The sequence below is a fragment of the Hyla sarda genome, chromosome 12 (assembly GCF_029499605.1).
Source record: "Hyla sarda isolate aHylSar1 chromosome 12, aHylSar1.hap1, whole genome shotgun sequence".
NCBI classification, from domain to species: domain Eukaryota; kingdom Metazoa; phylum Chordata; class Amphibia; order Anura; family Hylidae; genus Hyla; species Hyla sarda.
Genome location: NC_079200.1, coordinates 51,133,353 through 51,155,616, shown reverse-complemented (window position 1 = coordinate 51,155,616; position 22,264 = coordinate 51,133,353). Strand labels below are relative to the sequence as shown.

General features: G+C 41.8%; 1 protein-coding gene and 1 long non-coding RNA gene across 2 annotated transcripts in view; one reads left to right on the top strand and one right to left on the bottom strand.

The window, feature by feature from the left end:
- The window catches only part of LOC130296424 (uncharacterized), a 58,589-nt gene extending 51,895 nt beyond the window's left edge, over positions 1–6,694 (top strand). The window contains exon 3 of the long non-coding RNA XR_008849210.1: positions 6,245–6,694. This is a non-coding gene — a long non-coding RNA (uncharacterized LOC130296424). The remainder of the gene's footprint in view (positions 1–6,244) is intronic.
- The window catches only part of HNF4A (hepatocyte nuclear factor 4 alpha), a 157,454-nt gene that overhangs the window by 126,231 nt on the left and 8,959 nt on the right, over positions 1–22,264 (bottom strand). The gene's annotated exons all lie outside the window — the stretch shown is intronic.

Here is a 22,264-nt window from a genome sequence, read left to right as displayed (position 1 = left end):
AGGACCTAAGGACTTTTATAAAAGAGTATTTTAAAAAACCTGTTTCCACAACTCACAAAACTGGACTTACTAATAGACATCATTCATAGACTCCTTAAAGTGAGAGGTATCCCTCCCACTTATCCAAGGAATACCATACTAAGATTTCATTTTTTCCAAACTAAAGAGAAAAATATGTTAGCTACAAGGAATCCCCCACAAATGTCAGAGAAGTTTAAAAATCTTTCCATCTTCCCGGATTTGTCATCAGCCACTATTGCCCGCCGTAGGGAGTTTGCACAAGGAACTCGACTACTAAGAGACAATGACATTGTATATAGGTGGGGGTTCCCGGTAAAAGTCGTTAAAACCTATAAAGGTACTAAGCATGTGGCTCTGGACTTGTGTCAAGAGTGGGGTCTAATTCCTCAGCAACAAGTAACTAGGGAACCACTTAAAAATATTATTTAAGAACTGAATTTCTCCATTGTTTTTCCCCTGCCCTCACTACTTGGTTATTTCCTAATTATTTTTGAGATTGCCGGATAGCCCAAGACTGGTTTGAAAGTAGGTTGGAAGATTTACAACTATCCCTTTTTGGGCGTATTTGAAACGCCCCCAGAATTTGAACTCTTATTTTAAACTATTGGTCATATTAAGTCTTTTTCTTGCTGTTTTGTTGATTACTTCTAATCTTATTTCCTCTTCCCTTTTTCAGCGAACTAAAATAGAGTGTTTCTCCTGCAGTCAGTCTCCGCAACCTATGTGAAGATATGAATAGACATCTTCTTGAAAAAGGACTTTAAGTTTAGCTTCATTAAACTGTAAGGGCTTAAACTCGCCACATAAGAGAAATAAAGTGTGGCAGGAGGCAGGAATCTCCGACCGAACGTCTACTGTCTCCAAGAAACACACTTTAAAAGTTGGGATGCCCATAGACTACAACATAAATCTTTCCCACACATTTTTCTAGCTCATGCACCACGGAAAACAAGGAGTGGCACTTTTGTTTCATAAAAATGAATAATAGATGCCGATGGTAGATATGTCATCATGAAATGTTACCTGAATAATAACCCTTATATTTTAGCTGGCGTATATGCAAACACACATAAGGATAGGTTCCTACAGATGGTATTAAAAAAGTTAGCATGTTCCAGTAAAGAAAGAGTAATTATTATGGGGGATTTTAACCAGACCATATGGCCATCAATAGATACCACTTCCAGGAATATACCTAGAGAACTAACTCCTACTTATCAGACTATAGCATGCTATGCTCTTTATGATGTTTGGAGAATCCGGCATCCTACGGATCATGACTTTACTTTTTACTCCAACCCACACAAAACTTATACTTAGATTATTTCCTTGTTTCTAAACCTATCCTAGATGTAACACTCTCTTCTGAAATTCAGACTATTAGCTGATCATGCACCAATAATACTAACATTGACTGACACACTAGCTAACCCTGGTCAATATGTATGGCGCGCAAACGCCAATATTCGTCAAGAAGGCGACTTTGAGAGGAGATTGTCCACTCAGATTTATACTTTCTTTGAAATCAATACATCGGTAACATCTCCATCTACTTTGTGGTGTGCTTTTAAAGCTACTGTCAGAGGACAAATCATAAGTGAAACCTCTCATCAGAGGAAAAAAACTAAAAATAAGAGAATACAAATTATGACAGACCTAGCGGAATTACATAGACAAAATAAAAATTTTTTTAGCGCTCTTATCACAAATCGTATTAGTCTCCTTACGATAGAATTACAACAGATGGATCTGTATAAATTCAACCTAGTGTTGGAAAGGATGAAATGAAATCACTACTGGTTAGCAAATAAACCAGGATCCTTCCTTGCTAAACAGACTAAAAAAAGTTACTTCTGAGGGGAATTCATTATTTGAATCTGCCCTCTGGAGCAAGAGCACAAGACCCTAAAGGTATAGTTGATGGATTTGCAACCTATTATAAGGCCTTATACAACCTAAAGTTTGATAATTCAGTTATTCACCCCACTAAAATAACGATACCTTCCTTCTTATCTAATATAAATCTATCGTGTCTAACGGAATCTCAGAAAGAAACATTGATTCATCCCATTACACCAGAAGAAGTTGGGAAAGTTATTAAAACCCTGAAATCATCCGAATCCCCTGGCCCTGATGGTTTAATTAATGAATTTTATAAAATTTATGTGAAGAATATTATCCCCTATTTGGCAGATTTATTTAATAACATACTAGAGACTGGGACTATTCCAAAGGAAATGCTAGAAGCCATGATAGTGGCAATACCAAAAGAGGGCAAAGATTTAACATCACCACCCCATTTTAAACCTATATCACTCTTAAATACGGACCTTAAACTATAAAACAAATTATTAGCAGGAAGATTGGAAGAGATACTCCCATTATTAAAAGCTGCAGACCAAGTTGGTTTTGTCCGAGGACGCCAGTCTATAGATGGAACTAGGCAAATCCTGAATGTAATGGCAAGGGAAAAAAAACAGTCGGATGCCTTCTCTGTTACTGGCGATAAACGCAGAGAAGGCATTCGACCGTACACTTGTGTTATTTAGAGATGGTTCTGGAAAAATTCGGCATTCCTATGGATATGGTGAGAGGTATCATGGCTATTTATCAATCACCATCAGCAAAAGTAAGCCTAGGAGGGACAATATCTAGATCTTTTTCCATCTCCAATGGGACGCTCAAGGGTTGCCCTTTGTCCCCAACTATTTTTGTGCTGGTAATGGAACCGCTGGCTCAGGTCATTCAGGACTCCGTGGGGATAAGGGGCATCCATATAGGACCTAAAGACCATAGAATTGGTCTTTTTGCTGATCATATTCATAAGCGGGCGGCGCTGCGGACGGGCGGCGCTGACGTCAGTGCCAGTTAAGCTACAGAAGCCCCGCCCGTGCCAGTTACAGCCACATTTCCAATTATAATAAAAATAAGATTGGGGGCAAATGGCCGGACGGATTCGGTCAAGGTAGGGATCATAGGAATCAGCGCCCCCCGCACTATCTATCAATACCTGTGGTTAGTGCGGGAGCAAACATGTGACAGTTTTCCTTTAAAACCTTGGAATTTATAAAATATGATACTGTACCAATAGAGGTTATTCAATACCTACTACCTGAAGCAAATTTTTCCGAGTGGGAGAGAAAGGAGATCAGAGCTCTGGTGGATATTAGCCAGGAGAATATTTTATTTTCATTTGAGGTTATTTGGGCAAAATCAAATTTTACTAATAAAGAATTTTTTTTTTTACAATTATGCCATCTGATTAAAACCCTTAGAATTGGAAGGGGGGGGGGGGACCATGATCTCTCAATATGGGTAATTTTTTATTAACCCTGTGAGAAGTAAAGAAGGAACATCACTATCATATAAACCCTTCAATTTTTATCCTGGCCATTAAGACTTAGATTCCAAGATGATTGGATAAAGGAACTTGGGGTTGATGCTCCACCAGAGCTCTGGACTTCATCATTTTCTCTCCATTCTAAAGGATCACACTGTGTTACTCACTTCGAACTTTCTCATAAGTTATTATACCGGTGGTACACCATTTTGAATGACAAAACTGGGCCTTGGATCTTCATCTCCATGTTGGAGATGTGGAATTGAAGAAGGGTCCATGCTCCACATGTGGTGGAGATGTAGGGTTATTTTGGAACTATGGCAAGGCGTCCATGGCCTTCTAAATAAACTAATAGAGAATCTACCTTGGGGACCAGAGATAGCCCTATTATCATTGGGATCAGATAAGCTACCACTTTCAAAACAAAAAAATATATTCCATGTACTTTCTATTACTCGCATATCCATAGCCAAAAGATGGAAATCTAAAGACACCTCCTCTTTGAAAGAAATAATTAATTTTCTTAATTATGTACAGTCATGGCCGTAAATGAATGGCCGTGAATGAAGTATTTCTCACAGAAAAGGATTGCAGTAACACATGTTTATTCCCTTTGTGTGTATTAGAACAATACAAAAAAAAAAAATGGAGGGAAAAAAGCAAATTGGACAAAATGGCACACCAAACTCAAAAAATGGGCTGGACAAAGTTATTGGCACCCTTTCAAAATTGTGGAAAAATAAGACTGTTTCAAGCATGTGATGCCCCTTTAAACTGACCTGGGGCAAGTAACAGGTGTGGGCAATATAAAAAGCACACTTGAAAGCAGATAAAAAGGAGAGAAGTTCACTTAGTCTTTGCATTCTGTATCTGTGTGTGCCACACTAAACATGGACAACAGAAAGAGGAGAAGAGGACTTGAGAACCAAAATTGTGGAAAAATATCAACAATCTCAAGGTTACAAGTCCATCTCCCGAGATCTAGATTTGCCTTTGTCCACAGTGCACAACATTATCGAGAAGTTTACAACCCATGGCACTGTAGCTAATCTCCCTGGGCGTGGACGGAAGAGAAAAATTTATGAAAGGTGTCCGTAGGATAGTCCGGATGGTGGATAAGCAGCCCCAAACAAGTTCCAAAGATATTCAAGCTGTCCTGCAAGCTCAGGGAGCATCAGTGTCAGTGCGAACTATCCGTCAACATTTAAATGAAATGAAATGCTATGACAGGAGACCCAGGAAGACCCCACATCTGACACAGAGACATAAAAAAGCAAGACTACATTTTGCCAAAATGAACTTGAGTAAGCCAAAATCCTTCTGGGAAAAGGTCTTGTGGACAGATGAGACCAAGATAGAGCTTTTTGGTAAAGCACATAATTCTACTGTTTACCGAAAACGGAATGAGGCCTACAAAGAAAAGAATACAGTACCTACAATGAAATATGGTGGAGGTTTAATGATGTTTTGGGGTTGTTTTGCTGCCTCTGGCACTGGGTGCCCTGAATGTGTACAAGGCATCATGAAATCTGAGGATTACCAATGGATTTTGGGTCGCACTGTACAGCCCAGTGTCAGAAAGCTGGGTTTGCGTCCGAGATCTTGGGTCTTCCAGCAGGACAATGCTCCAACCCTATGTCAAAAAGCACCCAGAAATAGATGGCAACAAAGCGCTGGAGAGTTCTGAAGTGGCAGCAATGAGTCCAGATCTAAATCCCATTGAACACCTGTGGAGAGATCTTAAAATTGCTGTTGGGAAAAGGCGCCTTCCAATTAGAGAGACCTGGAGCAGTTTGCAAAGGAAGAGTGGTCCAACATTCCGGCTGAGAGGTGTAAGAAGCTTATTGATGGTTATAGGAAGCGACTGATTTCAGTTATGGGTGCCAATAATTGTGTCCAGACCATTTTTGGAGTTTGGTGTGATATTATGTCCAATTTTCTTTTTTTCCTCCCTTTTTTGGTTTAGTTCCAATACACACAAAGGGAATAAACATGTGTATAGCAAATTATGTGTTACAGCAATCCTTTTCTGTGAGAAATACTTCATTTTCTAGAAAAATTTCAAGGGTGCCAACATTTATGGCCATGACTGTATATACAATGGAGACTTTAAGACTGTGAAAAATTGGTAGTCCAACTAGACAAAAAATAGAATCACAGATATGGGAACAACTTAACGGTAAATTGAGGGAGTTAACTATAGAGGGAGATCGAAAGATGGCGAGTGGGGAAATGGGATTGAAAATCAACCTCTCCTTCCTATACATCTGTAATTGTTGGATTCTTAGTAGAGGATATGATAAATAGAGGAAATAGGTCGGAAGACTTCCCATTCCCTTTTTATCCCTCTTATTTTTTTATCTTTTGTGGTTTATTTCCTCTTCATCTAGTTCATACACCCACTAACTAAACAATATCCAATCAAATTTTACCTGACATGCAATTCAGATCATATTATCAATGTCTTAAGCAGCCCTTGCGATTTGCTATATGTAGGAGAAATTACTTCTGACTTGAGAACACGTCTTTACCAACACAGATATAACATTCGCAAGGGCCAATTAGACTTAACAGTTTCAAAAAAATGTTGTGGAACAAAATCACTCTGAGAAAGATTTAAAGGTGATGATAGTGGATCATGTACCTCCGTTAAAACGAGGGGGAGATAGGAACATGCTTTTGAAGAAACTTGAATTGAAGTGGATTTACATACTTGATACTTTAAAACCAAAAGGTTTGAATGTTTCATTTAAAACCTACTCTAAGATGTTAAAGAGGTAAACATTCCCTTTCCATTCCCTGTTTTGGTGCACATTACTGTGTGCGGTGAAAAAAAACATACGAATAATTAAGTGAGTTTATTAATTATCTTTTTCTTTTTAGATTTTCATATTCAAAGCTGGAGGCCATATCACCACTGACCGGCATAACATATTATTCATTTTGCATATAAGAATCGAAAACAGGATTGAGTCGGATTGTGCCTTGTTTTTTTTTATTGTACTTTATTAAATTTTTGTGGACAGCAGAATGATGAAGGCTTTGGATGGGATCTCTCAGAAGCAGCAATACCTCTCCCGAACTGGGATCCAGTTAGGTATGACCCTGTAACTGAACAGGTGATGATGCTGTTTTAGCATCTGTCATCCTGATCCTGACCGATCAGGTGGTGCAGCCAATATGAGTTAAGTTAAATATTACTGCCTCAGATACGAATCACTGCTTTTGCCCACTTTATAAATGGACTCTGTGAAGTGCTGGAATGTCAACACGCATGCGCTGACCGCAGATGCAACCTAAAGGGGTACTCCGGTGGAAAACTTTTTTTTTTTTTTTTTTAAATCAACTGGTGCCAGAAAGTTAAACAGATTTGTAAGTTACTTCTATCAAAAAATCTTAATCCTTCCAGTACTTATTAGCTGCTGAATACTACAGAGGAAATTATTTTCTTTTTGGAACACAGAGCTCCCTGCTGAGATCACGAGCACAGTGCTCTCTGCTGACATCTCTATCCATTTTAGGAACTGAAATAAAAAAGCACAAATGGATGCGCTCTGTAGTGTAACACCAAAGGTGAGTTGGTAACGCTAAGTGTGAATTGCGCTTACCACATGAAGTTGTACAACAAAGTACAACAATGGAACAGGGCGTATCATCAAAGGGTCTCTGCAGCTTCGTCCCGCTGAAATAGAATCACGATAAAAACAAGCAATCTCCACGTAGCAGAGCGGGATCAATGGAAGCGCTGAGACCAGATTAGAAGTTAAAAGGATTTATTTCCCATAATGCAACGCGTTTCATGGTCACCCGCTTCCTCAGGGAAGCGGGTGACTGTGAAACGCATTGCATTATGGGAAATAAATCCTTTTATCTTCTTATCTGGTCTCAGCGCTTCCATTGATCCCGCTCTGCTACCTGGAGATTGCTTGTTTTTATCATTTTAGGAACTGTCCAGAACAGCATATGTTTGCTATGGGGATTTTCTCCTACTCTGGACAATTCTTAAAATGGACAGCAGAGAGCACTGTGCTCGTGATGTCAGCAGAGAGCTCTGTGTTCCAAAAAGAAAATAATTTCCTCTGTAGTATTCAGCAGCTAATAAGTACTGGAAGGATTAGGATTTTTTGATAGATGTAATTTACAAATCTGTTTAACTTTCTGGCACCAGTTGATTTAAAAAAAAAAAGTTTTCCACCGGAGTACCCCTTTAATTATTGGTGCACGTAATCCAACTTCCTCCTGACGTAGACAGGGGCCTTTTTGCCCAGCGGCTGGGCATTTTTTTTTGCCCACGCTAACGAGTTTGTACTGTATAGATTGCCAGCTTCAGTGGTGAGTGCCCGCCCATAATTTAGCATTATTTAATCTATTGCTTTTAATTTTCACCATATTTTATATGCACTGTTTACTTTTAACTTATTCATATGCAGTTTGATTAATAAAGATTGCACATTTGTATCCTCGGCCTTCTGATGCACTTTAATGTATGAAATATTATCTTTATTCACTGAATTGATTGAGTAATTGTTTTATGTAAAGGGGATTATTTTAAAACCCATGTACTGCACTTTATTGAAAATCTTGTGTGCTGCGATCCTTTCCATTGGATATCTATCAATCTATCTATATATAAATATTGTTATCTATCTATCTAGCTATCTATTATCTATCTCTCTGTCTGTCTGTCTATTTATCTGTCTGTCTATCGTGTTATCCATCCATCTTTCTTTCTTTTTCTACCTACTGTTGGAGTACAAATCCAATAGTTACACTACTGTAAATACTGATATATAGTGTAAAATTTGTGTCAAAACAGTGTAAAATGTATATTGTTATCTATATTATCTATCTATCTAAATATTGCTATCTATCTATCTCATCTATATATCTATCCATCTAACTATGTAGTTATCCAAATATTGTTATCTGTGTATCCATCTACAGTGGGGGGAAAAGTATTTACTCAGACACCAATTGTACAAGTTCTCCTACTTAAAAAGATGAGAGAGGCTTGTAATTTTCATCATAGGTATTCCTCAACTATGAGAGACATAATGAGAAAAAAAAATCCATAATATCACATTGTCTGATTTTTAAAGAATGTATTTGCAAATTATGGTGGAAAATAAATATTTGGTCAATAACAAAAGTCCATCTCAATACTTTGTTATATACCCTCTGTTGATAGTGACAGAGGTCAAACGTTTTCTGTAAGTCTTCACAAGGTTTTCACACACTGTTGCTGGTATTTTGGCCCATTCCTCCATGCAGATCTCCTCTAGAGCAGTGATGTTTTCGGGCTGTCGCTGGGCAACACAGACTTTCAACTCCCTCCAAAGGTTTTCTATGGGGTTGAGATCTGGAGACTGGCTGGGCCACTCCTGGACCTTGAAATGCTTCTTATGAAGCCACTACTTCGTTGCCCAGGCGGTGTGTTTGGGATCATTGTCATGCTGAAAGACCCAGCCACGTTTCATCTTCAATGCCCTTGCTGATGGAAGAAGGTTTTCTCTCAAAATCTCACGATACATGGCCCCATTAATTCTTTCCTTTACACAGATCAGTCATCATGGTCCCTTTGCTGAACAACAGCCCCAAAGCATGATGTTTCCACCCCCCATGCTTCACAGTAGGTATGGTGTTCTTTGGATGAAACTCAGAATTCTTTCTCCTCCAAACATGACGAGTTGAGTTTTTACCAAAAAAGTTCTACTTTGGTTTCATCGGACCATATGACATTCTCCCAATACTCTTCTGGATCATCCAAATGCTCTCTAGCAAACTTCAGGGGGGCCCGGACATGTACTGGCTTAAGCAGGGAGACACATCTGGCACTGCATGATTTGAGTCCCTGGCGGCGCAGTGTTTTACTGATGGTAGCCTTTGTTACTTTGGTCCCAGTTCTCGGCAGGTCACACACTAAGAACCCCTGTGTGGTTCTGGGATTTTCCTCACCTTTTTTGTGATCATTTTGACATTATCTTGCATGGAGCCCCAGATCGATGGAGATTATCAGTGGTCTTGTATGTCTTCCATTTTCTAATAATTGCTCCCACAGTTGATTTCTTCACACCAAGCTGCTTGCCTATTGCAGATTCAGTCTTCCCAGCCTGGTGCAGGTCTACAGTTTTGTTTCTGGTGTCCTTCGACAGCTCTTTGGTCTTGGCCATAGTGGAGTTCGGAGTGTGACTGTTTGAGGTTGTAGACAGGTGTCTTTTATACTGATAACAAGTTCAAACAGGTGTCATTAATACAGGTAACAAGTGGAGGACAGAGGAGACTCTTAAAGAAGAAGTTACAGGTCTGTGAGAGACAGAAATCTTGCTTGTTTGTAGGTGACCAAATACTTATTTTAAGGAGGAATTTACCAATCAATTCATTAGAAATCCTACAATGTGATTTCCTGTATTCTCCCCCCCCCCCCCCATTCTGTCTTTCATAGTTTAGGTATAGCTATGATGAAAATTACAGGCCTCTCTCATCTTTTCAAGTGGGAGAACTTGCACAATTGATGGCTGAGTAAATACTCCCCCCCCCCCCCCCCACTGTATTTATATGTCTGTCTGTCTGTCTGTCTATCTTGCTATCCATCCTTTCTTTCTTTCTCTACCTATTGTCATGAGTACAAATCCAAAAGTTACCCTATTTTAAAAGTCCCTGCGCCCTGGGTCTTAAGGACCAGGGACGTACTCATACGTCCCAGCGAATTTCGCATCACGCCGCACGCCGGGCGGGTTGCAAAACCGGACGCCTGCTGAAATTGTTCAGCAGGCGTCCGAGGCAAACGCCGAGGGGGGTCCTGAGACCCCCCCATGTCGGCGATCGCAGAAAATCGCATGTCAATTCAGACATGCGATTTTCTGCTATTCCGGGCTGATCGGGTCTATGGTGACCCGATCAGCCCGGAAAATAGTGATGATCTGACCTGTCAGTGACAGCCCAGATCATCTTGCAGGGTAGGAGTGAGGTCGCAGTGCTGCGATCTCCTCCTATCCCCTGCCATTGGTCAGAACTGATTCTGACCAATGGCAGAGCAGGACAGTGGATTGCCATGGCAACCCCCCATTCTGCCCACCCCTTGATGTCGCGGGGAACATGGGGAGAATATAGAGGTCGGTACCTGCAGGAGAAGATGCCCGGGAACAGCTGATTGTCGCTGCAGACTGCTGGATCCTGGGTCAAGTAGGGAAGCGACTGGGTGGGGGTGGGGGGGGGGTAATGAAAGTGAAAGTAATGTGATCTTTACTGTGGCAACCACTAGGAAGGCCAAACTGCAACTCCCAGCATGCCCAGACAGTCAAAGGCTGTCTGGGCATGCTGGGAGTTGTAGTTTTGCAACATCTGGAGGGTCACAGTTTGGAGACCACTGTTACAGTGGTGCTCAAACTGTAGCCCTCCAGATGTTGCCAAACTACAACTCTCAGCATGCCTAGACCTCCCAGGCATGCTGGGAGTTGTAGTTCTGTAACATCTGTCCCCTCAGATTTAGCAATTTTCATGAATTTTTTGAAAATTGGTGCTCTACTTTGAAGCCCTCTAATTTTTTCACAAAGTAAAAATATGTCCATTTTATGATGCCAACATAAAGTAGACATATTGTATTTGGGAATAAAAATAAAATTTATTTGGAATATCAATTTTCTTTACAAGTAGAGAGCTTCAAAGTTAGAAAAATGCTAAATTTTCAAAATTTTCATGAAATTTGGGTATTTTTTACCAAAAAAGGATGCAAGTAACGCCGAAAATTTACCACCAAAATAAAGTACAATATGTCACGAAAAAACTATCTCAGAATCAGAATATTCGGTAAAAATGTTTTAGAGATATAAATTCTTAAAGTGACAGTGGTCAGATGTGCAAAATTGGCCTGGTCCTTAAGGGGTTAAATACTGATATACTGATATGCAATGATACACAGATACACACCTCAGCTTCTGGAGAATATCATAATACACTCCTCAGCTCCTGTGGAACCTCGCAATACACACCTCAGCTGCTTCAAAACCTCATAATACACACCTCAGCTGCTGCAAAACCTCATAATACACACCTCAGCTGCCGCAGAATATCGAAATACACACCTCAACATCTGAAGAACATCATCATAATACACACTTCAGTGTCTGCAGAACATAATACACACCTCAGCTGCTGTAAAATATCATAATACACACCTCAGCTGCTGCAGAATATCATAAAACACACATGAGCTGCTCCAAAATATCATAATACACACCTCAGCTATCATAATACACATCCTGGCTACTGTAGAACCTCATAAAATACACCTCAGCTGCTGCAGAACATTATAATACACACCTCAACTGTTGTAGAACATCATACTTCACATCTTAGCTACTGTAAAATATAATAATACCTTCCTCCACTGTTGAAGAATATCATAATACACACCTCAGTTGCTGCAGAATATCACAATAAACACCTCAGCTGCTGCAGAATATCATGATACACAACTTGCCTGCTGCAGAATATCATGATATACACCTCAGCTGCTGTAGAATATTAGAATACAGGCCTCAGCTCCTGTGGATCCTCACAATACACACTTCAGCTGCTGCAGAACCTCATAATCCACATCTCAGCTACTGCGGAACCTCATAACACACAGCTCAGCTACTGCAGAACCTCACAATACGCACCTCAACTGCTGCAGAACCTCACAATACACACCTCAACTGAGGCAGAACCTCACAATACAACTTCAACTGCTGCAGAACCTCACAATACACACTTCAACTGCTGCAGAACCTCATAATACATACCTCAACTGCTGTAGAACCTCACAATACACACCTCAACTGAGGCAGAACCTCACAATACACACTTCAACTGCTGCAGAACCTCACAATACACACTTCAACTGCTGCAGAACCTCATAATACATACCTCAACTGCTGCAGAACCTCACAATACAGACTTCAACTGCTGCAGAACCTCATAATACATACCTCAACTGCTGCAGAACCTCACAATACACACTTCAACTGCTGCAGAACCTCACAATACACACTTCAACTGCTGCAGAACCTCATAATACATACCTCAACTGCTGTAGAACCTCACAATACACACCTCAACTGAGGCAGAACCTCACAATACACACTTCAACTGCTGCAGAACCTCACAATACAGACTTCAACTGCTGCAGAACCTCACAATACAGACTTCAACTGCTGCAGAACCTCACAATACAGACTTCAACTGCTGCAGAACCTCACAATACACACTTCAACTGCTGCAGAACCTCATAATACATACCTCAACTGCTTTAGAACCTCACAATACACACCTCAACTGCTGCAGAACCTCACAATACACACTTCAACTGCTGCAGAACCTCATAATACATACCTCAACTGCTGCAGAACCTCACAATACAGACTTCAACTGCTACAGAACCTCACAATACACACTTCAACTGCTGCAGAACCTCATAATACATACCTCAACTGCTTTAGAACCTCATAATACATACCTCAACTGAGGCAGAACCTCACAATACACACTTCAACTGCTGCAGAACCTCACAATACAGACTTCAACTGCTGCAGAACCTCATAATACAGACTTCAACTGCTGCAGAACCTCATAATACAGACTTCAACTGCTGCAGAACCTCATAATTCATACCTCAGATGCTGCAGAATTTCGTAATACACACCTCAGCTGCTACAGAAGATCATAATAAACTCATCAACCTCTGCAGAACATCCTACACATCTCCGCTGCTGAAGAACCTCAAAATACAAGCCTCAGCTGCCGCAGAACATCATAATACATACTTCAGCTGATGCCAAAAATCGGAATAAACATCTTAGCAATTGCAGAACCTATACATACAATATACATCATTCATCTGTTACAATCTACATACTATGCCATTCATCTCGGTTATCTGATACAGATCCTGAGGTAAAGTACAATTTTCACATGAAGTAATGGACAATACATTTATTGGTTAAAAGTTTACAGAAGATTCTAACAAATTAAAATATTAATAAATGAAAAATAAGATGGAAGATGAGGAAATAATGTGGACAAATAGCATCTGTCAAATAGGAGGTTTTAGGAGATATGGCTGTACCTGATAAGAAGGAGCAGTCGCACACCTGCAGGTCACCTTTACCAGCCCCGGCACCATATAACAATATTGTCTACAATCAGACTATTGTACACTATAGAACAATGGCTCATACACAGCGAGATCATCACAAGCAATGATCTATTCTTCCATACGAGGAACCAGAAAGGAACAGCGAGCAATAAACCAATCAATTTTTGCATTTTTACAACAGCAGTGTCAGGTGAACAATAAAGAATATAATGAACTGAGATCAGGCAGCCATTTTGTAAGCTGAGGCCTGTCATTGATCATGAGGAACAGAAAGGCTGCTGACAGGGCAATATTTCTCTTCATATTAAAATGGTTCAATTAGTTAAAATATTGGGAATATTAAAAGGAATGGATCCAAAGTTGGTCCTACACCTTAGACTGAAAGGCGAAGTCCAAAGTTGTAAGCCAGTGTGATCTTTAGTTCCAGCGTAAGGAGACGCAGGCCATGTGGGGTGGTACAGTCACCTTGGCAACCATACTGCGCACAGCGAAATGCCTTGCCCAAGTACTTTTATGAAGAACAGCACACACGCAGAAAATCGCTGAGCGTGGTAAGGTGGCCTCCGCGACTATACGGCTCAAAGTGGCCTGCGTCTCCTCACTCTGGAACTGAAAATTGCGCGTGCTTTCAACTTTGGCACTGGAGTAGATGTAATCATAGTCTGTGATACATCAAGGTGAAGAAAGACCCTCCTGAAGTTCATGACAGTGGAGTAGCTCTTAGTCAAGATCACCTGCAAATTTTTATTGGGAGGGGGACGGAATAGCCGTCAATACAGACACTAGTGTGATGTCCCAGTATGGGATATAGTCCCGTACAGTAGTTACGCCCTGTCAGGTTGAGTCCCTCTGTGTCCTAGAGGCTCTCCTGCAGTGTCTCCCCCATGGTAATATATATTATGTATAGTGTTATGTGTGGTAGTCACATGATAATGTGTTCACCTGATGTGTCTGTTACCCAGAGAGCACCAGCTAACTAGGTGACCTGCAGCTTGACCTATGGGCTTCTTGCTCAGCCCCACTTTATAAGAGGGGCAGCCATTGCTATCTCTCTCTTAGATCCTGAGGCACAGTAAAGACCAGACGTCTCAGAGCCAGTGTCCAGAACATCTGGAGGCCACAAGCCACCTACAGCCACATGCCAGTAAGTCAAGTCATCTCTGTCTACTGTCACTACCTTCAGTCAAGTCGAGTCTATTATAGTCAGCGTGGCTGCGCTAGAGTCTGTCAAGTCACTGCAAGTCCCAGCAAGCTGCAAGGTCCCCTCCGTGTTACTGGTCACCTCTCTGGGATCCTGGCCTAGCTGTAAAAACTGTACCATCTGTCTACCTCAGTAAAGCTACCGTTAACCCTGACTTGGCCTTGGACTCATATTTGCCCTACATTACTAGGACTAGCGGAGCTACCTTCAGGGTTAATACCATCTGCCCCTGTGCTGCAACATCGCACCCCCGTGGCTCACCACACTAGTTTGGACATGACTTTAAAATCTTGGTAAAATGAGATTGGGCTATCAGAAGATGGGTCCTCACAATCTCTACCTTCTATTGAGAGAAATGTTATATGTAACTTGAATTGAATAAAAGGGGTACTCCACTGCCCCAGCATTCGGAACATTTTGTTCCAAACTCTGGGTGCTTGTTGCTGGGGTCGTGATGCCACGCCCCCTCCCATAGGCTTACATTGAGGGGGCATGGCATGACGTGACGAGGGGCGTGGCTGTGACATCACGACCCCAGCAACACGCACCCAGAGTTTGGAAAAAATGTTCCAAATGCTGGGGCAGTGGAGTACCCCTTTAAGAAGAAAAACAACTTTTTTTTTAATCTGCTATCTTTCAGATTTTTACATCTAGAAACGCTATTTGGGTGGACTCGAGCTTACATGGAGCCCCCCCACTGTTCTTTTGATAATGCTGGGTCCCCTGATTCCAACACTGTTATGTTCCTGAAAGAAAAGTCTGTCCAATCACTGGCAGAGGTGGGTCACTGATGTTGCCAATGATTTAACTTAGAGGTGTTTTCTCTCTCTCTCGCATCAGAGACCGGGAGCAGCGTTACCGGAGGCAGTAGAGGAGCGTGGAAGGTTTGTACAGGTTTGTTCTTTTATTTTATAACAGACAGCCAGGGCATCTTTCTAAAGAAAAGAAACACTTCTGTCAGATAACCCCCTTTAATAGGTTGTCTAGTTCAGAAAACCCATTATCATATAGCCCATTAGGGAATTCTAAATTATTAGGAGGAATAAGGTCCTTTAGTTATGATCCTCATCCTTTGGTCAGGGGATAGAGTTTGTACAAAGAGCGTCTCTCACTATGGAGGACCTTCCTGTCCTGTATTACACAGACAACCCACTGGGTCAATGGCCACAATGTAATACTTTATTTCCCCAGAGGTGGTGCTGCAGGGACACTGAACACTCGAGGTTTCCCCACGGTTTACTGCACATCACTGATGGTTCCAGCAGGGGACACAACTTGTAAGTAGCTTATTATGAGGGGACTATAGAGATTATCCAAAGTAGAGAACCCTTTAAAGTATAGGACATTGTGCATATGTTATTCAGAAGTGTATGCATGCCCTGGTCATGTGATGGACACACAGCCACCTACCTGTATGTTCATCACATATCCAAGAAAGATCTGTATACCCTGGGAGTAAATATTGAAGTCCTCATAGGATATAATTTAACACCTTCTCACCCTAGCCTGTTTTTGCCTTTATGATAGAGCTTTTTTTTTCTCTTCCCCAACATCCTAGAATTATCTGTGAAAAATAAAACAAAAAAGAGAGATCCATGCCAAGGTGCCTGGTGTGATATTGTTTAGCCTCTTGGAAGGTAAAGGTGTTGGGAGGTTTAAAGCTCCCCTAGGTAGTGGCTGCTCACCTGGAGCAAGCGAAAAACTTGCATATCAACCCAAATAGTGGGTTACAAATGGTGGTACCGCTGCTGTGCCCAGGGTCCCAGGAGGAGGAGAACCAGTCCTGATAAATGCAACGTGGTGTAGAAGACAGAAAGAAGACCATTTGAGTGGCACTGCCAGTATCCAGAAGAGGAATCAAACATCGAACCAGAGTTGCGGGTAATGCAAAAACACTGGAGGATTTTATTGGAGATAAAACAATAAAACAGATGACGTGTTTCGGGGGTGCCACCCACTTCTTCAGATCAGTATGAAAACATAGCGTACAAGCAAGGTATATATAGGAACAAATGAACAAGCGCTCATTGAGGTGGGATGGACACCTGACAGTGACATCACATCCTGCCACCTGACAATGACATCACATCCTGTCACCTGACAATGATATCACATCCTGCCACCTGACAATGACACCACATCCTGTCACCTGACAATGATATCACATCCTGCCACCTGACAATGACACCACATCATCTCACCTGACAATGACATCACATCCTGCCACCTGACAATGATATCACATCCTGTCACCTGACAATGACATCACATCCTATCACCTGACAATGACATCACATCATCTCACCTGACAATGACATCACATCCTGTCACCTGACAATGACATCACATCCTGTCACTTAAACAATGACATCACATCCTACCACCTGACAATGACATCACATCCTGTCACCTGACAATGACATCACATCCTGCCACCTGACAATGACATCACATCCTGCCACCTGACAATGACATCACATCCTGCCACCTGACAATGACATCACATCCTGTCACCTGACAATCCCATCACATCCTGTCACCTGACAATGACATCACATCCTGTAAACAGTACATAATACTAAAACATTACAAAAGCATATAAAAATTGATGTATTGTGGTATTTGAGGTGCAAATGCTGCCCCTTTATCACTCATAAAAGTAAGGAGTTTACATCAGTGGCCACTGGAATGACTTATCCCATCAGATACCGTCTAAATTGTGGTTCACAGTATGTTGTGTATTTATTACAGTGTCCATGCGGACTTCAAAATGTGGGCAGGACTATATGTTGTTTCCGTTAATGTTTGAATAAACATCGCAGTAACACTGTTCATGGGTGTCTCCTGCACAGCGTTTCACGCACCTAACGGAAGTTCATCCTGGGTGTTTTAATTGCATCCGGGCTACAATTATTGAAGGTATAGGTAAAGATGTATCCCAGAGGTTCAATACCCTTAGAAGGCGGGAGAAATTCTGGATACACACTCTCCAAACTCTGTCACCTCGAGGTCAACAGTTCTTTTTATCCCATATGGTGTATTTAGCTGTTGGTATGGTTTGCCCCAGTTGTTTTAATACATGGGGGCCCAGATGTATACATATATACTTTGTTGTACATATCGCTTTTTATATTATTTTAATATATATATATATATATATATAGATATATATATATATATATATATATATATATACTTCTTAGATATTCCCAACATATAGCTTTTTATATATATTTTTTATTATATAGCTCTTATATACATCAATTAGATTGTATAAACAGCTCTTATTTCTGGCGCCTTGTTTACATTACTACGTTCAACCTGTCACATGAACACTATGATATTTTAACCCTTCTTTGAGTTTTATCCACAGCCATTATAAGTGTGTATGGAAAGCTATTGAATCCCTTTATATTTCAACTAAATTTTTATATGATTTTGTGATGTTTTCGTATTATGTACTGTTTACAGGATGTGATGTCATTGTCAGGTGGCAGGATGTGATGTCATTGTCAGGTAACAGGATGTGATGTCATTGTCAGGTAACAGGATGTGATGTCATTGTCAGGTGGCAGGATGTGATGTCATTGTCAGGTAACAGGATGTGATGTCATTGTCAGGTAACAGGATGTGATGTCATTGTCAGGTGGCAGGATGTGATGTCATTGTCAGGTAACAGGATGTGATGTAATTGTCAGGCGTCCATCCCACCTCAATGAGCTCTTGTTCATTTGTTCCTATATATACCTTGCTTGTACACTATGTTTTCATACAGATCTGAAGAAGGGGGTAGCACCCCCGAAACGCATTATCTGTTTTATTATTTTATCTCCAATAAAATCCTCCAGTGTTTTTGCATTACCCGCAACTCTGGTTCGATTTTTTATTCATCTTCTGGATACTCGCAGCACCACTCCAAGCGTCTTCTTTCTGTCTTCTTAACCACAATCTTAGAATTATAACCTTTCAAAATGATTTAAAAGGTTTTTTAGATATATAAATGCAAAAAAACCAAGGACAGAGCATGTAGGACCCCTTAATAATGATAATGGGGAGGTTGTCACAGACGATAAAGAGAAAGCGGAGCTACTGAATGGGTTCTTTAGTTCTGTATACACTATGGAAAAAGGAGCTGACATTGGCCAGGTCAGTGCTGGTAACACATCATGTAATGTACTGAACTGGCTTAATGTAGAGATGGTACAAGGTAAGTTAAGTGATATAAATGTAAGCAAATCCCCAGGACCGGATGGACTACACCCAAGAGTTCTTAGAGAGGTAAGTTCAGTAATATCTGTACCCCTGTTCATGATATTTAGAGATTCTCTGGTGTCTGGTATTGTGCCAAGGGACTGGCGCAAGGCGAATGTGGTGCCAATCTTCAAAAAGGGCTCTAGGTCTTCCCCAGGAAACTATAGACCGGTAAGTTTAACGTGCATTGTGGGTAAATTGTTTGAAGGACTTATAAGGGATTACATACAGGAATACATAGGGGATAATTGTATTATAAGTGATAGCCAGCATGGGTTTACTAAGGATAGAAGTTGTCAAACCAATCTAATTTGCTTTTATGAAGAGGTGAGTAGAAGCCTTGACAGAGGAATGGCTGTGGATATAGTGTTTCTGGATTTTGCTAAAGCGTTTGATACTGTCCCTCATAGACGTCTGACAGGTAAGTTAAGGTCTTTGGGTTTGGAAATTTTAGTTTGTAACTGGATTGAACACTGGCTCATGGATCGTACCCAGAGAGTGGTGGTCAATGATTCGTACTCTGATTGGTCCCCGGTTATTAGTGGTGTACCCCAAGGTTCAGTACTGGGACCGCTGTTGTTTAATTTATTTATCAATGATATAGAGGATGGCATTAACAGCTCTGTTTCTATCTTTGCAGATGACACCAAGCTTTGTAGCACAGTACAGTCTATAGAGGATGTGCATAAGTTACAAGATGACTTGGATAGACTAAGTGTCTGGGCATCCACTTGGCAAATGAGGTTCAATGTGGATAAATGTAAAGTTATGCATCTGGGTACTAATAACCTGCATGCGTCGTATGTCTTAGGGGGGATTAAACTGGCAGAGTCACTGGTAGAGAAGGATCTGGGTGTACTTGTAGATCACAGACTACAGAATAGCATGCAATGTCAGGCTGCTGCTTCCAAAGCCGGCAGGATATTGTTATGTATCAAAAGAGGCATGGACTCAAGGGACAGGGACATAATACTCCCCCTTTATAAAGCATTGGTACGCCCTCACCTGGAATATGCTGTTCAGTTTTGGTCACCTGTCCATAAAAGGGACACTGCGGAGTTGGAAAGGGTGCAGAGACGCGCGACTAAACTAATATGGGGCATGGAACATCTTAGCTATGAGGAGCGATTAAAGGAGTTACAATTGTTTAGTCTTGAGAAGAGACGTTTAAGGGGGGATATGATAAACGTATATAAGTATATTAATGGCCCATACAAAAAATATGGAGAAAAACTGTTCCAGGTTAAACCCCCCCAAAGGACGAGGGGGCACTCCCTCCGTCTGGAGAAAAAAAAGTTTAGTCTCAAGGGGCGACACGCCTTCTTTACCGTGAGGACTGTGAATTTATGGAACGGTCTACCTCAGGAACTGGTCACAGCAGGAACAATTAACAGCTTTAAAACAGGATTAGATACATTCATGGAACAAAATAAGATTAATGCTTATGAAGAAATATAAAATCTCATCCCTTCCCCAATATCGCGCCACACCCCTACCCCTTAATTCCCTGGTTGAACTTGATGGACATATGTCTTTTTTCGACCGTACTAACTATGTAACTATGTAACTATGTGGTCATATGAGGTTTTTTTGTGGAATAGATTTTTATTTCAATGTTTTTGCCCCTTTCCTGGTTTCTTATTTTTTTTAAACATTTTTTTTAACACTTAAAGGGGAACTCCTGCCCGGCACCCCAGCACTCCCCATGCACATAGTGGCCAGTCCACAAAAAATTCTTGTCCAGTCATATCAGTCCACAAAATATTTTCAACAAAAGAAACGATGTGTGCGGGCTTCGGTGGTCGGTAACGCCCCCTCATGCCATCAGACCACGCCCCCAATGCAAGTCTATGGGGGTCTGGCCGACCCCCGCAGCCGCACACAGCATTCGGAACTAAAGGTTCTGAACACTGGACAGTGGAGTACTCCTTTAACTGAGGCATGTGAGGCCTGCAGTTCTTTAGATGTTAGGTTCTTTTGTGACCTCTTGGAGTCTTTGCCACGTTCTTGGGGATATTTTGGTAAGCTTTACCACTGGATAATGGCTCTCTCCAGGGTTTGCTGCAGCCCCAAAGCTTTAGAAATTACTTTATAACCCTGTCCAGACTGATATATGTCAATTACATAGTTTCTCATCTTTTACTGAATTGTGGCATGATGTCTTGCTGTTTGAGATATTTTGGCCTTTGTCAGACAGGTTCTATAAGTCAGACCTTTCCAAACTGGGTGCCAACAGTAATCCCCAGGTGTGTAGCAAAACCATCCAGTTCTGCAACAGAAGCCACCACTGCTGGCTGATTAAAAGTGGCAGCAGTGCTGGCTGCCTGTCTAAGATCTGCAGCATGGGCCATGGACACTTTAAATCAGTGAGCAGCGGTGGCTGCTGTCACTGCCGAGTGATGCCTCTGAAGTTATGCTGCCGATCGGGAGGATTCAGTCATCAGTGCAGCCGAGAGGACATCGGACCCACAAGATGCTAAGCCCCTGCACCCAGGGCTGTAGCTCCCCATGAGGCGAGTGAGGCGATTGCCTCAGGTGTGCTGTTGCAAGGGGGTGCAGCGGCCAGGGCTGGACTGGCCCTGGCTGCTGCGCCTGCTTGCACAGGGAGTCCAGCACACATTACACTGAGGCAGTGATTTCCAACACTCAGGTGGGATATATGGCGCAATTTTTTTTATTTCCACCCCGGCCTGCACACCTGTGAGTCACAGGCGTGCAGGACAGGCGGGAGAGAAGTCTGTGTGCATTGTTGGTACGGGTGAAGCTGCAGCTCCAATCCTCGTGTATCCTCCCTCTCCTCTGTAGCCGCACTGGACTCAGGATTCTCCCTGGTCCCTCAGCAGAATCATTGGGTACAGAACCCCCTCCTTTCTGTCACCCTCTACACCCATTGATACCCCTGTACACCCCTCTGTCACCCCTGTACACCTATATACACCCCTTTGTCCCCCATCATACCTTTACACCCCTGTTACCCCGGTACGCCCCTCTGTCACCCATGTACACCTCTCCACACCTCTGTCACATCTCTACACCCCTGTCCCCACTGTACACCCCTCTGTCACTCCTGTTCACCCCACTGTCACCCATGTACACTTCTCTGTCACCCATTTGTCACCCATATACACCCCTCTGTCACTCCTGATCACCTCGTTGTTACTCATGTACACCCCTCTAAAACAAAAAGCAGAGGCGCTCCATGGTGCAGGCTACAAGGTAAAAGCAAGGGAGGAGAGATCAGCGGCTTACCGGAGCAGGTTGTGTACACGCATACACAACAATGGTGAGCGCGTGAAGGAAGATGAAAATGCAGCCT